At 36.1% G+C, this 16,112-nt stretch overlaps 1 long non-coding RNA gene across 1 annotated transcript in view; it reads left to right on the top strand.

Moving 5' to 3' along the window:
- The window catches only part of LOC117099667, a 38,337-nt gene extending 26,109 nt beyond the window's left edge, over window positions 1–12,228 (top strand). Inside the window, exons 2-3 of the long non-coding RNA XR_004443938.1 lie at window positions 8,394–8,496; window positions 12,057–12,228. This is a non-coding gene — a long non-coding RNA (uncharacterized LOC117099667). The remainder of the gene's footprint in view (window positions 1–8,393; window positions 8,497–12,056) is intronic.
- The last annotated feature ends 3,884 nt before the right edge of the window (window positions 12,229–16,112 follow it).

Genomic DNA, 16,112 nt, shown 5'->3' with positions numbered 1-16,112 from the left:
GAGACCTGTCCAAGGTCACACAGTTAGAGACAGCGCCAATCATTCTTCCAATTTCCACATCCAGCAATTATTCCACTCCACCACACTTCTCTGATCTCTCCTGCCTAAGAACACAACTTCTCATGCTCACAATGGAGAAATTAATCAGTCTGCAAGTTAAAGATTCGTTTTAAACAAATTGGTTCATTATTATTTAATTGAGGAGGCTTTGGAGCAATAAAAGCCTTGCTCACCAAAACTGAATAAGCAGCTCATGAAACACTGAGCTCAAGAAATGCAAAAACTGTCACGAGTCAATATGTGCTGCCTTTCTGTTTGATAAATGCCACCCAATACTTCAGAAGTATCAGAAACTAATGGCGTCCCAGCATTCCATAGGCATACATTAATGGGATCAGGAGCATAAAATATAAACAATAATGTACATATTGATTGTTCTGGACACTTGAAGCCCAACAAACATTTGAAAGGTCAGTCATTTTACTTGCATCAAATTACAGATAAGTCATTTGCTTGAAGCTGGAAACTTGCCTCTCCGTGTAAATTTATCTCATGACCTATAAACTAAATCGTGCCATACTTATACTAGCTTCCGTAGGTTGTCTGATGTGAAAAATGTACCACAAGTGCTTAACCCCATAAAGCATATACAAATAAACAACTTGCAGGAAGGATATAGTGTAAGAGAAGTCCATTCTATAAGCTGAATAAATACAATGAAACAGCATTTTACTCTGACAGAACATGTTTCAAGATTTCTGTAAGTCAAATACTACATGAGCTTACAAATGAATATGTATGCTTTCAGAATGTTAAAAACTACAAGTTTATGAAATGCAATGTTATAGTTATTTTTACCTTTTTCTTTTTTTTTTTTTTTTTTTTGAGATGGATTCTTGCTCTGTTGCCCAGGCTGGAGTGCAGTGGTGCGATCTTGGCTCATGCAAGCTCTGCCTCCCGGGTTCACGCCACTCTGCCTCAGCCTCCCGAGTAGCTGGGACTACAGGCGCCCACCACCACACCCAGCTAATTTTTTGTATTTTTAGTAGAAACGGGGTTTCACCGTGTTAGCCAGAACGATCTCGATCTCCTGACCTCGTGATTCCCCCACCTCAGCCTCCCAAAGTGCTGGGATTACAGGCGTTAGCCACCGTGCCCAGCCAGTTATTTTTACTTTTACCTAAAAAAACTAAATTTGGTTTGACCAGTTTGCACTGGAGTTTATCTTTGGGCAATTTTTTTCTCCAGAGAGAGATTTATTCTTTTCAGAGCCCCTCCAAAATAGAATTTAAAAGCTCATTTGAAAGTTGTCTGGATATCCATATAGAGGTATTTCTTTACTAACATTCAACACCAAAGGCACCTCTCCCTTAGAGGTGGGCTTCTATTTAGCAGTCTCTCTGATGCTGCTGCATATGGACAAACTGGATATCAGAGGATAGTTCCCAATCCCACAGCCCCAGTTCCTTCCCTGAAGTGATAATGTTCCTCTTTGGAGTCAGTGTCCCACTACTGAGATTGAAAAGGGTGAGTAGGACATTGAAGGGCTGAAAGAAAGGCTTGCAATTTATGCCCCCTTTATGAGAACAGCAATTTTACCTTTCCTCTGACAATGCCTCTAACCATCCTAAGCTTGGAGAGTTCCTCCATTCACTACTAAGTAAGAATATCAGAGTAAGAACCAAGCTTGCAGAGATGTCACCCACTAAATAGCCAAAGCAGGCAATGTCCTTCATTAACAGGGCTTACAAAACACTCAGCAGAATTTCCTCTGGCAGAAGGCATTCCTCTATGTGTAAGTGAATGAAAATACATCTGCCTTTAGGTTGACAGCTTTAATCCTAAGCATTTTCAGGTGTCTTGGTGAGAGAAGGTGACCAGATACCTTTCTGAATTTTGCACTATAGATCTTATCCAAGATTCTACAACAGCTAAAAGTAGACATTTTGAAAATCAGATTTCTTTACTTGTGAATCATAGTGTTTTCAAAAACACTTTTTAAACTCTTGTTCCACTAGTTTAACAATTGGTAGCCATTGTAAAATCATATAGTTGCAATTTACATTAAAAGACCATAATTGTAACAAGGAATACAAGAGAATTAAAAACTACAAAGGAAAATAATGATTTATTTGGTAGCCAAATGACCTAAAGTTAACATTAAAAACATCATTTTATCGTTTTCTAAAAAAAAAATCTATCAAAGAGATTATTCTATGTTATACTATACATAGAACCTTAAATGGATTAAAATAATAAATATCATTTAAGACAAAACCTAATTATTATACTTGGTCAAAAGAGGAAGACCATTTCAAAGACATACAGCTTGGATTATTGTTTTTCTGCAATTTAAATTTTTTTTTTTTTTTTTTTGAGACAGAGTCTCGCTCTGTCGCCCAAGCTGGAGTGCAGTGGCCGGATCTCAGCTCACTTGCAAGCTCCGCCTCCCGGGTTTACTCCATTCTCCTGCCTCAGCCTCCCAAGTAGCTGGGACTACAGGCGCCCGCCACCTCGCCCAGCTAGTTTTTTGTAGTTTTTAGTAGAGACGGGGTTTCACCGGGTTAGCCAGGATGGTCTCGGCCTCCCAAAGTGCTGGGATTACAGGCTTGAGCCACCACGCCCGGCCTGCAATTTAAATTTTTAAGAGCTTCAAAAAGTGGCTCAGACATTTTTTATCACAATCAAAACTCAATTTGGTCAATAATATTAATATTTTGAGTGAAGAAAACTCAGGACCAGAATAGTGATTATGTCTTTGAGAAATAAGTTTATTCCAAAACCCAGACTGTAATTTCATTTTGTGCTAAAGCTACTAGGAAGAAGGAATGTTCATGCTAAAGAAAGACAGAGATTTTTAATTGTAAACACTATCTTTCTGGCATATTAATAATGCACCTTATATTGCATTAAGTTTTATTAACTTTATTGCATTAAGTTTTAGTCACATAAGATCTGCAGGCTAAACATTCCCTGAAAAGTAGTTCTCTGTATTTCAGAATCTATTTTCAGACTTTTAAATTTTAAACTGAGACTTTGATGACCAATAAACAAGAGACAAAAGAATTCTCTTCTCTTCTGCTTATAATAAGACAATACAAAAAAAAATGTTAAAAACCATGTCTTTGTTATATTAAAAACTGTTCAAGCATCCTAAAATGCAAGCTTATGGTGACAGTTAAGGGCAGAATCACTTGTCCTATCAAGCTGAAGTAACTGTATGCAGCAATTCTATCAAGGATATCTTCAGAGCAAAAATAAAAGGACATTTATCATATTCTCCCTTTGACTATTTCCTTGAAAGCTAGGCTTTCAAAGCTGAGGCCTAACACACAAACTACTTTTCTTCTACTCCTAACCTAGGATTCTTTCTTAAAATGCACCATCCACCTCTCTAGACAATAACTCCAGAAGACCTAATGATTGTGTTCCAAATCCCACTCGTGGCATTTCAGTTTTAGAATAATGAAACTAGGCTATCGATATCACCTGAGTTTCAAAAGACTGTTCTCTACCACAGTTCCTAAACTCAAAAGATTTACTTTTGACATCAGGTACATGGTGATGTGAAACGGGAAATGAGAGTCCCTACTGGGATGGTGTACATCCTCACATTTGTGAGACCAACCGCCACACTCCCAGCTTTTCTTGTTCCCTGACAAGACTTGTCCCCACCCTCTCCTGGGACGCTTTTGACAGCAATTGCAGACAACAGAAGCCAGCAGGAATATGTAAGAACAGGTGCTGGGGCCTCCTGGGGACGCCTGTGCTCAGAGAAAGGGCCTCCACAGAGCTGTGCCAAGACATTCCACTTCCAAGTTGCCCTCTTGCCCTTAGTCATTGCAGGATTTTTGCTCCTTTTCACGCAGCAGATGTTTGGAAACATTTGCCACAAAGCATTATGGCTTCTAAAGTGCTTCTGGCAAATTTTCTTGGTCAGCTTTTAAGGGACCTTGGTTGGAATCTCTGATAATATAAAATAAGAATGAGTTTGTGTTCAGATAAGGGAAATGATAATAAAAGGCCAGGGCTTTTCCATATTACTCTATTATTCCAGGTGGCTGCTTTCCACTTCCTCCCACATCTCAGGAAAAGGGACATTCCTAGGTTCTGAGGATCTCTAGCATCAAAGAGGAAACAGATCACATAATACTTCCTCCACATACAGGTCACAATATTCACATACTCCTGCATATTAGACACCACTTCGGGAGCATCTGGCTGACTACTGTTAATCCCCATCCTTTATCCAGTGATTAAAATTGCTCTGTGATTAAGGGTGCTCTGTACCATGGGGACAGTCATCCATGAAACTCAACAACCATTCAGGGTGGCTACTTCTAAAAGAGTGGTCCCTGGGCCAGCATCATCATCAGGATTACTTGGGAGCTTTTTAATAATGCAAAATTTCAGGCCCACCGCAAACCTATTGAAACAGAATTTAATGAGATCCAGAATGTAACAATATCATGTCTAAGAAGCTCTATGCTACAGCTTCTTAGAGCAACTCAGTTCTCAGGATTCAGAGTGTGAGACACTGCCTTTCTCCAATGCAGAGATTTACACAGCTTCAAGAGCACTCCAGTGTATTCTCTAAATCTCAGACTCTCTAGGAAATATGGTCAAGAATCTGTGAATCTATGTTACAATTCATTATTAGTGGTAGTAGGACTCAAACTCAGAATTCCCAACTCCTAGACTTCTGCACTTTCTGCTACCTCAGCTAGTACCTAAGGAATGGATGATTCCTCCACATCTTAACGTTGGGAAGTTTTTCCCGTTCACATTATTATTATGGTGTAGTAAAAAGAGGGCTTCAAGTCTTGGTTCTGCCATTACTCATCCCTATGACTTTGAAAACAATTACATCTTTAAAAAAACAGATTAGAAGCCCAAAGACATTAGGCCAGACACTGTAACTCACACCTATAATCCCAACACTTTGGGAGGCTGAGGTGGGAGAATTGCCTGAGGCCCAGAGTTTGAGACCAGTCTGGTCTATATAGCCAGATCCTGTAACTACAAAATAATAATAATTTTTAAAAGGACATTTATAAAATAAGATTAATAAAACAAAAATAGAAAAGTGGGGCCATGATTTAGCAGTAAGTAGCAAATACTACAAAAATATACAAGTTCTAATCTAATTTGTAATCTAATTTCTGAAAATGTAACCTAAAAAACACATCCAAAGAAGAAAATGTTATATGTACTAAAATGGTCACCAGAATATTATTTATAACAGAAAAACTGAAAGCAACCAACAAACTCTGTCATCAAGATATGGCTAATTAAATTATGGGACATTTACTCATTTAAAATGATATTCACCAAGAATTGGTAGCCACATGAAAAATTCTGGTATGATGTCAACAGGAAAAGCAGGATATAAAATTGTAGTACATTATGATTCCAGCTATGTAAACAAATGTACATAGCTAGAAAAAAAGAAAAATATTTGCAAAATGCATCATACTTTATCAAGATAAGTAGAATATAGGTAATTGTTTTATAAATTTTCAGTAGTTGCTAATTGTTTCTATTAGCTCCCTACAAGAAAAAATTTTTGAACAGGAAATGAAAACAAATTATTAACCATGAGACCTAATACACTTACTATAAACTGTCACTAAATCTGGCTCTGAACTCCATGGATGATAACAAAAATGAACAATTATTGAGCACTTGCTCTGGGCTCAGGACTGGTACTAAAGGCTTCAACATTGCTCATTAAATCCTCTGATGTCTGTAATATGATCACCCCTATTTTACAGACAAAAAGACGGGGCTTTAAAAAAAAATCAGGGTTTGGATAAACCATGGAGTAGCCTTATCTAGGTCTGTTTCTTCATCTCTGTAAAGAGGGGTTGAACTAACTGACCCTTAACATTCCCCCAACTCTGAGATTCTGAGATTCTGAAAATCAAAAGCACGACAATGACAATCAAGAAAGTCTAACAGGCATTATGCAAAGCAAACCTACACATGGACACTCCAAGCAGCCCTTCTTAGGTAAAACCTTAAGGAAGACCAAGTTTGCCTCCCCGTCTTTGCCCCTTCTCCATCTGGAGGTGCCTCCCCTCCTGCTCTCCTTTGCTTCTCTTTGCTTTCAGAATAACTGTCAGCAAGATTAATTTAGATCCACGTGTTCCCTCTCCCTGGGGCATTTGCCTTTGAATCTTCTCTCAATGCAGTGAAAGTTGTGTCCTGCCCCCTTAAGAAAGGATTTCAGGCATAAGCACAGTGGTGGAAGAAGTGTTTACCAATCAGGGACCCTGTCTGCCAGCAAAGGCAGCCTCCTTTCTCAGCCGCTCCTGGGCTGAAGGGCAGATGAGGAAAACTAGGAGAAGGGGCAAAGCCTCAAATAGTACCTATTGAGACTTCTTTCAGATGCATTCATGCATATATATAACTGAAGTTGTCTTGCAAAACTGATGGACAAAATTCAACCTTGTGATATTAGAAACTATTACTTATGAGTTAGCTAGTTTTCACATTGCAAATAAATCACCACCTGGTCATTTTAAAAAGCAAAATCACCTTCTGGATATGCGATTTATAAAAACTATTTCACATAAAGCATTTCAGGTGTTTATACACTAGGTCTCTCAAATCCCTACAGAATCTGCACACATGGAACATTCAATAAAATGTAAAAAAAAAGTACACACTTGTATGAATACAATAATTGATTAATAATACTTCTTCACAGTATCTTCTTGACAATGTTATTAACTACTAAACAATAAATAATTACTTGCTATAGTATAGTATATCTAGTACATATATATAGTATTATTCTCATGAAGTAATATTTTATATCTATTTTCAGCATTTGGGAGAATTGGGAAAAAGATTAGAAAAAAACGAAACATTACTATTTCAAGTAGAATAACTAAAAATTAAAATTAGGAATAATTCTGCTAAAAAGATCTCAGCTTTTTTCAGCGTTTTACTTCTAAGCTACTTTTTTAAAATTTGCATTTATGGAAATGTTCTCTACATTTTTTTAAGGAACTGTGTGCTAAAAATGGTATTCTAAATTAAGGATTTTTAAATTGATATCTAATTTTTTCATTAAATATATAAAAATTTTAAATGCAAGCAAAATAAATTTGTACTTTAAAAAATATGTAGCATTTTGGTAGTACTTAGTGGAAAGCAATGCCTTTGCGAGCTCCTTTTTGTTTCAATTGATATACTGTCTCTACACAAGTGAAGCATGAACTATCCCACACTTGATTTAATTGATTTTATTATTATCAGGCCTGTTAATGTTTTAGAATTGATTATGCCAGAGAGAGGGAGTGTTTGTTCTGAATGAGATTTATTTTATAAAACACAAGCTCAACGCATCAAAATCTCATTTCTTAAAAAGAAATTAATTTGTTGTTCTTGCACATGTTTAATTAAACTACATTAAGAAAAAAAAAAAAAAAAAGGCCTTAGAGTTGAGAACTTTCCAAACCATTTATTTTAGCTACAGAATTGGCAAAAACATACAAGATGATGTGCAATTTCCTTATTTTGGAGCATTAGTTGTTTGGAGTGTGGTTATGGAGTTTCTCAACCCACACTTTTCCAACATTGATAACCATTAAGAAAAGGCATAGAATACTCAATTCTGTTCACTCAAATTTGGTAGATTCCGGGAGTGAGTTTCTTACCCCAACATTAGTGTTACAATGCACACAAGTTTAACTGTAGTTAGCTACTTTCATTCAGGGCTCTTGTTAGCATCTTATAGTAAAGGCGTGGATGAGGAGGGGGAAAAATAAAGCTTTGACAGATGGTACTCAGCGTTTGACTCCTGCTGAGCTCAGCAGGACCTGTGGTTTCCAAGGTTAGAGCTGTCAAAATGGCTCTGTCTATCAAGTGAATAACAAAGTGTAGACTGCCTGCCTGTTTCCTATACAAAACTTAGATTTCATTTGCCATTATTGTCGGTCTTTCTGCTGATTTAATAACTTCTAAGGAGAAGAACTGGGGGTTCTGATGCAGCCTCACTATTTAAGAAACTACTTGGAAAGGGAATTCTCAAGGGCTGAAAGAGGTAGGCCGCGATCTGATCTCTTTCTCTGGTTTCTCTCTAAGGTTTCAAGACTTAAAAAGGATTCAAAAGACACCAAAGGTTCACTTCTGGCTGAAAGCTAAATGTGAACCTTTCAAAATGAACTCATTGCTGCCTTCCTCTCAAAAGGGTAAAATGTTTTTTATTAAGAATCCTTGGGGTAGTGGATAATTATTCAACTAGAAATGTTGAGAATGAAAAGAGAACTGCTTCTATTATGAAATACATGGATCTGTTTAGATGTGTTTGTCAGGGCCTGTTTTTCACCTTTCACAGCTCTTAATATTAAAAACTCACTCCTTTTTTTCACCTATTTCTAAAGGCTTCAGATGGCCAGATAAAGTACCTGATGCTGAAAAACAGGAAATTGAATCATGTCTCCAAAATGTGCCTTTTGTCATGCACTGTTACAGCTATATTTCTTGGTAAGTCTGATGTTCTCCTTTATGCATATTTTGTGATTACAAGATTGTTATTGACCTCTTGGGATTTTAATCAAAAGCCTGTGGATTCATAAACCCAGGCTTTCTATTAAGATGATACTGAAATTAGGATTGGGGTTTTGCTTCTGAATAAACTAATAATTATATTTCAATATTTATATTAAATATTAATATACTTTTAAATTTAATACACTTAAAGTGAAACACCTGATTGTTATTTCAAAAATGTGGCATTTAAAAAAATGACAGACTTAGACTTGTGTCCTGTCCCAATACTAAGAATTTTAGTTGTCATTTTTGAGAAGCTGATAAAGGGAAATCTCTTGTCTCTTTTCGATGCTGGCTTGAGCAAACATTTCCACTAGTGTAGTGATCATTCCCAACCAGCATATCTGAAAAGATGACATTCTACCTACAATATAGTTGAAGAAATTTCTTCTGCAAATATTTAGTTTATAGAAATCCCATAATCATAAAGGGAAGAATGATTTATTTGGAAGAATGACCATTTATTATGATTTTCAGTATAGTTTAGTATTTTGAACATTGAACTTAAAAAAAAATTTAAGCTTTAAAATATTTACCTTCTTTTAAAACTTATTTTAAAAACCCTACCCTAGTGTTTTTCTCTGAGACACAGGGCCTGTACTACATATTAGATATTCAGTAAATGTTAATGAATTGAAATAAAAAGGATATTGACTATTGAGTAAAAGATGAAAGGAATTCTTGAGCTGAAATAAAAGGAAGACACCTCTTACATCAGATTATTGTAAGAAATTATCAAATGCCAATTTAGCATAAATCTCTTTCCATTTGTGCTTGGGTTTTATCCTGGAAATGTTTGATGCTTTTAATCATCTCTGTAGATAATGATGATAATTAAACAGAAATTTCAAAAAATATTCTAAACTAAAATGCAGTTTTCTTCTCTCGTTTTCTCTGTCTGCCTTTAGCTTGCTTTGCTCAACAGGGCAGTTTCTAAGCTTCTTTCTAACAGCCTATACTATCACTACACCATCCCTGCCCCCAAAGGAGGTTTTGTTAATGGCAAACTTGCTGAATCAAATTTGCTTTTTATGTGTTTGCATTTTTTGAAGAGTCTCTGAGGGGTTTCTTCATGTGTCTATGGGGAAAGTGTGCTTCTGTATTTTCATCCAAGTTCATAAACTATAAGGCTCTGGAAATTAAGTCCATCTCTGGCAGGAAATCAGCAATCTTAGAGGAAGGAAACAGAACTAAAACAGATACAATGTTTGAGTACTATGACCACATACCATACTTAGTCTCCAACCAAATCCTTTCTGGTTCTAACCCACAGCACTGGCCCAGAGCTCTGGGACCAAGAAGTCAAAATATCCAGGGCTAACGAATGTAACTAGTATGTTCTAAGTGCACTAAACCTTTCAGTCATTTTGTTGTTGTTGTTTTTAACTGTAGTAAAATACACATAACATAAAATTTATCATCTTAATAATTTTTAAAAGTACAGTTCAGTAGTGTTAAGTACATTCACATTATTGTGCAGCTAATCTCCAGAACTGTTTTGATCTTACAAAACAAAAACTCTATACTCATAAACAACACCTCCCCTATTCCCGTCTCTTCCAGGCCCATGGCAAACACCATTCTACTTTCTGTCTTTATGAATTTGAGTAGTCTAGGTACCTTACATATAAATGGAATCATTATAGTATCTGTCTTTTTGTGCGACTTATTTCATTTAGCATAATGTTTTCAAAGTTCATCAATGTTGTAGCATGTGTCAGAATTTCCTTCCTTTTTGAGGCTGAGTAATATTCCATTTTATGTATATGCACCACATTCTGCTTACCCATTCATCTGCCGTTTGACACTTGGCTTGCTTCTACCTTTTGGCTACTGTCAATAAGGCTGCTATACACATGGGTGTACAACCTTCAGTCGTTTCAGAATGTGATTACTACATGCTGCAGAATAAATTAAGACACACTGGACAAAATACTTGAGAAAAATAGGCAGAAAATTACAATAATAAAAATAATAGGTAACACTTCTTGAAAGCTTTCTATGTACCAGGCACTGTGCCACACACAACACTGATCTTAACTTTCTGAGAGATGCACTATTATTACCCTCATTTTGTAGAAGCGAAAACAAGCACAGAGAGGTTGGTTAACTAGTCCAAAGTCACTCACGAAGTAAGTCACTGGAATGCAAATCTGGGAAATGGGGCCAGAGTTTATTCATTTGGAGGAGGGAAGAAAGTACAGAATCCGTATTCATGGAGCCACAGCCAAGTACCCTTAGGGAAGAACTCCTTGACCACTGCACAGAGCATGGCCTGAGCAAAACGGCACTTTTGAATAAGAGCCAGAGAAAACAGCTCTGCCACCTGCTAGCTGCAGGACCCTGAACAAGACAACTGCCCTTCTGGGCTTAATTTTTCATCTGTGAAAGGAGAGACTGAACTGAGTATTCCACAGCCTGTGATGTCCAGCATCCCTCATTCCACGTGAATTGTTATCTAATACTTTATGACTTGGTTATTTTACCTACTTGAAGATAAGAAAGTAATTTAAAATTTTCAAATATATGCTTAAGTCTACAAATTTTGATAATGACTAATTTTCTGATTCTCATTTCACTATATTCAAATTATTCCTTGATATAAAAAATATCATTTGTACTCCTCTAATGAATCTAAAAAGAACGAATACAATGACATGGTACCAACAGGAGTGTGTGAGGTAAAACGTTTCTCTTTCAGAAGGCCCTGAGTTATGCCTACCTCAACAAAAGCAGAGAGTTGCAAACAGTGCTAATTTAATATATATTCAAATAATTAGGGTTATGTGACACCGCCCCCTTTCACCCTGCCACTGAGAGAAACAAGAAGGGTGAGTCTGAATTAATGTTTTCCTCTTCACAGTAAAAATGCATCATGTCATTGTATCTCTAGAAACACAGACTGTACATAAGTATCCTTATTATCATAAATAATTTTACTAGCTCTTTTGGTTCTATGGTTATGAGCTTAGGTTATGATTTTATTGTGTTCACTTTCAGAGCATAACCCTAATTCTGGGTGTAGTGATTGAATTGGATCCAAGGAAACAAAGGAAAAATATTTTTTAAAGAAATGTTTTAAATTTTTTTAAATTCTGAGTTCCTGGAGAAGAGTATTTGAATGCCACTGATCTAATTTATAAGTAGGTGCACGTTTGCAATCCCATGAAGAACACTTACCAGAAACAACCTTGCAGATCAGGCTCAAGAGAAGACTTGAGTTGCACTTTTGTTGGAATGCTGTACAAATCAAGTGGCAAATGCTTATTTGACCAAAGTCCAAGTGTTTCAAGTAGAGTTCAGTCAAGTGATTGATCAGGTCTGCATTTTTTCAGGGATGTCTGCAGATAAAGTTCAATATTAACTTAAGGAAATGTTTTCATTTTCTTTTAGCCAGCATTTACGGCAAGATAGACAATTTTATTTTAAACCAAATTATTACAAAGGAAGCACTTTCCATATTCCAATACATGAATTTGTTGTTCTTCATATAGTAACTACATTCAGCCTGCAGCCAAGATAAAGAATGTTGTGATATACACTTCATCTTCCATCTCTGCTTTCAAAAGATGTGAATTCTGCAAACCAGACAGAAGAGGGAGCTATCCATCTGGAAATTAACCAAGCCTTTCAAAAACGTCAAATAAATACAGAAGAAAATTCTAATATAATCAAGTCTTATTTAGTCTTGTATTTTATAAAAACACTACAATTTTTCTGGTGCATTAAAAATGACAAAGAAAATGACTGGTAAAGGCAAAAACATTAATTAACTAATGAAGAGGCAAAATATACAAATGATTAAAAGGCCAATTAAAAATACACTCACATTTTATGGTTTGATCTCACATTTTATGGCAAAATGTAGAACCAGAACACACCTCCAAAAAGGGCAAAATAATACTCTACTGATTACATATCACCTTCCTATAGATCCTGTTCTTAAAATGGAACGCTGACTTTAAAATTGATAACATCTGGAAATAATGGTAAAAAGGAAAAACTGTTGGGCTGCATCTGTCTTGAAAATGCTATGTAATAAGATTTACTTAATATATTTGAAAAAGGAAAAATGTTTTGTTCCCCAATTTGTTGCAACATCTGAAAGTTCATGAGGTTATGACCCCTCTTTAAGAAAGCATCTCCCACCACCTGCAAATACCCCAGGAAAAGCAGTTGGAAACAATAAAACACGTGCTAGTTAACTGTTACCAGGGAAACGGTTCTGGTTCACCAATCAGAGCGCCTGTGCTTCCCAGTGGCTTTGTCCGAGGGAGACATGCGCCAGCTGTTAGTGAATAACCATTGTTATAGATCATCAGGAAATCACAGTCAGCAGGCAACCCAGCCCCACTGGAAGTTTATTTCTCATATTTGTTCATCACCAGGGCAATTCTCCATCTTTAAAACATCCCCTTAGGCTGGGTTAACTAAATAACACCCTACACGGGTAAGGTCATTTTAAAAAGGCAAATTGCAAAATGGTCTTTTTGCCAGCAAACAGATTTCTAACTTTGATTTCAACTGCATCACCCCTCTGCCCCCTTCACTTTCCAGTGGCAATTTTAAGACTGATATCTAAAGTCTGTGCTCCTTTGAGTGCTGTTCCTCCTTCACTTGACTGGCACTCCAGGCACCAAGAGATTTCACACTATACCCTCCAAAACCTGTCAGAGATCATTTGGTAGTTCTCATGCTGGAAAGACCAGTGTGATTTGCAAACGGGAAGCTCTGAAGAGGCTGTTTGGGTTGTCATAAGGAAAGGGGGTGAGAGGACAAACCCTGGTTCCCTCCCTCACTAACACACACAATTCAACCAGAACAGCCCCCCTTTATCAATTTTATTACTTTTATAAATTTATAAATTCATAGTTTTTTTTAGATAAGATGGCATTACTTTTTAAAGTTTAAAAGCCAGCTCTCAACCTATCCAATCATTAGACTCATCTTAAAAAGTAAAGTCATCAAGAGTTTTAGTTTCAGGTCCAGCATGTTAGGCTCTTAAGAAGTCAACACTCTAACAACAAGTAAAAAGCCAAACAAACTGCAAAATCAACAACTCTTCTTAGATCTGTCAGAGAAGTGAGGTCACAGGACAAATCACTGTCCCCCAAATTGGAGAGACAGACAAACAGAGAGACTTACAACTTACTGGAGCAGAAGTCTATGAGCAGTCTCTTTCTCAGGAGCCAATGCCAGAGTTAGAAAACCAGAACTGCAATTGCTAGAAGATCAGTGTGGACAAGTTTGAGAATTAAAAACTTAGGAGGACCCAGACATAGTGGGTCCATCACACGTTACCTATCGAGGAGCAAAAATAAGAATTACACCCGACCGTTCCTCAGAACATGCAAGCAAGAAGAGAGTGGTGTAAAATATTTAAACTATGGAGATAAAAACTACCAGCCTAGAACTCTTTACACTGTGAAATTATCCTTCAAAAGTAAAGAAGAAATAAAGACTTTCTCAGGCAAAAATTGAGAGTATTTGTTGGCAAGTAGTCCTGCCTTGCAAGAAATTCTTCAGAGAAGTTCTTCAGAACAAAAGAAAATTATATAGGTTAGAAACTCAGATCTACATAAAGAAAGGAGCAATGGAGAATGAATCAGTGAAAGTAAAATAACAGTTTTATTTTTCTTATTCTTAATTGATTTAACACAAAACTGTTCAAAATAATAGCAATGATATATTCAATTATGTACACCTATATGTTTTATATATATGTGCACACACATAAACATACATATATATGCTAATGTATGCTTATATGTAAGTGAATGAATGATGGCAATGATACAAAAGACAGAACAGAAGAGTTAGGAATATTTTGTTATTATAATGTACCTGCACTGCTCATAAAGCAGTACATTGTTCACTGGACTTGAATTCATTATAAATGTCTATTGCAAACATTGGGGAAAAACTACTGTTTTCTTTTTAATGTGACATGTCCTCAGAAAGAAGAGAAAATGAAATCATATAAAATGCTCAATTAAAACTACAAAAGCACAACAAGTGTAGAAGACAAAATAGGAATGAAGAGCAAGAAGAACAAATAGAATACAATAAAAAATATATTACATAATAATCCAACTATAATAATAATCACTTTAACCTTCAATGGTCTATATATGCCTATTAACTGACAGAGATTGTCAGAGTGGATTACAAAACAAGACCCAACTACATGTTGTATACAAGAAGCCCACTTTAAATATAAAGACACATAAAGATTAAAAGTAAGCCAGGCGCGGTGGCTCACACCTGTAATCCCAGCACTTTGGGAGGCTGAGGTGGGTGGATAGCCTGAGGTCAGGAGTTTGAGACCAGCCTGGCCAACGTAGTGAAACCCCATCTCTACTAAAAATACAAAAAATTAGCTGGGCGTGGTGGCGGGCACCTGTAATCCCAGCTACTCAGGAGGCTGAGGCAGGAGAATCGCTTGAATGCAGGAGGCGGAGCTTGCAGTGAGCTGAGATCGTACCACTGCACTCCAGCCTGGGCAACAAGAGCAAAACTCTGCCTCAAAAAAAAAAAAAAAGTTTAGAAGTAAGGGTATGAAGAAAAAAATACCATGTAGTATTCATCAAAAGAAAGCAGAAAATCTGCTTTTAAAAAAGGAAGAGTAGCTATATTAATTTCAGAGAGAGCCAACTTCAGAACAAGGAAAGTTAGGAGGGATAAAGAGAGCTATTCTATAATGATGGAGGGGTCAATCCTCTAAAACAACATAACAATTATTAACATGTATGCACCCAACAGAGCACCAAAGTATGTGAAGCAAAAACTGATAGAAATGCAAGGAGAAACAGATATATCCACTATTATAATTGGAGACTTTACCACTGTCAGAAATGGACAGATCCAATAGGCAGAAAATCAGTAAAGACATAGTTGAACTCAACAACACCATCTATCAATAGGATATAATTGACATCCATAGATTATTTCATCCAACAACATATTACACATCCTTCTCAAGCTCACAGGGAATAATTGCCAGGATAGAATACTCTTTGGGCCATAAAATACATCTTAAAATATGTAAAAGGATAGAAATCATACAAGGTATGCTGTTAGAGCATAATGGAATTAAACTAAATATCAATAACAGAATGATAATTGGAAAAGCTCAAAAAACTTAGAGACTAACCAACTTTTAGATAACATATGAGTCAAAAAATAAATCTCAAGAGAAATTTAAAATATACAGTTTATCAAAATTTGTGGAATGCAGTGAAAGCACCATTTAGAGGGAAGCTTACAGCATTGAATGCATATATTATGAAAGAAGAAAGATCTGAAATAAATAATCTAAGCTTCTACTGTAGGGAACTAGGAAAAAAAAATTAAATCCAAGAAAAGCAGAAAAAAATAAAAATTAAAGCAGAAACCAATGAAATTGAAAACAGGAAATCAATAGAAACATTCAACAAAACCAAATGCTGGTTCTCTGAAAAGATAGTAAAAGCGATAAATCTCTAGCCAGGTTAAAAAAGAAAAAAAAAGATAAGACTAGTATCTTAATGATAAATACTAATATCAGAAAT

The sequence above is a fragment of the Trachypithecus francoisi genome, unplaced genomic scaffold, assembly GCF_009764315.1.
Source record: "Trachypithecus francoisi isolate TF-2019V2 unplaced genomic scaffold, Tfra_2.0 Lachesis_group17, whole genome shotgun sequence".
Taxonomy (NCBI): Eukaryota; Metazoa; Chordata; class Mammalia; order Primates; family Cercopithecidae; genus Trachypithecus; species Trachypithecus francoisi.
The sequence above is the reverse complement of the archived record's forward strand: the minus strand, read 5'-3'. Positions and strand labels throughout refer to the sequence as shown.